General features: G+C 40.8%; 1 protein-coding gene across 3 annotated transcripts in view; it reads left to right on the top strand.

Moving 5' to 3' along the window:
* KCTD1 (potassium channel tetramerization domain containing 1) overlaps positions 1-380 on the top strand; it is a 108,331-nt gene that overhangs the window by 34,612 nt on the left and 73,339 nt on the right. The gene's annotated exons all lie outside the window — the stretch shown is intronic.

Raw genomic sequence — 380 nt, 5'->3', positions numbered from 1 at the left:
TTTTTTTTTTTGAAGTTACTGTGAAATGAGGACGGGCGAGGGTTGAGGAGGTGCGAGGCGTGCCGACCTCCCTCCCAGCTGCTTGGTGGCGGGTCCGTCCCTACCGAAAGAGCCGCTTCACCACGAAGAGCTTTTCTTTTTTTTTTTTTCTTTTTAAACAGTGTTTAAGAAAAATATGCTGTGTTACCATAACAAACTAAAATACTCTCTCAGCCTCTAAGAGTTTTGTTTTTGTTTTCACTTCTTTTGGTTCGAGGTAAGTTTTATTTGTTGTTGTTGTACTTTATAAAACCTTTCCTCAACATTAATGGCTTCAGGAAGAAGAAATAAGGGAGAATTATAAGCACAAAAGAGAGCTGACAGTGCTGTCGGTTGCCCTT

The sequence above is a fragment of the Calidris pugnax genome, unplaced genomic scaffold (genome assembly GCF_001431845.1).
Source record: "Calidris pugnax isolate Ruff unplaced genomic scaffold, ASM143184v1 scaffold51, whole genome shotgun sequence".
NCBI classification, from domain to species: domain Eukaryota; kingdom Metazoa; phylum Chordata; class Aves; order Charadriiformes; family Scolopacidae; genus Calidris; species Calidris pugnax.
Note: the sequence above shows the minus strand (reverse complement) of the source record. Positions and strands in the feature narration are given on the sequence as shown.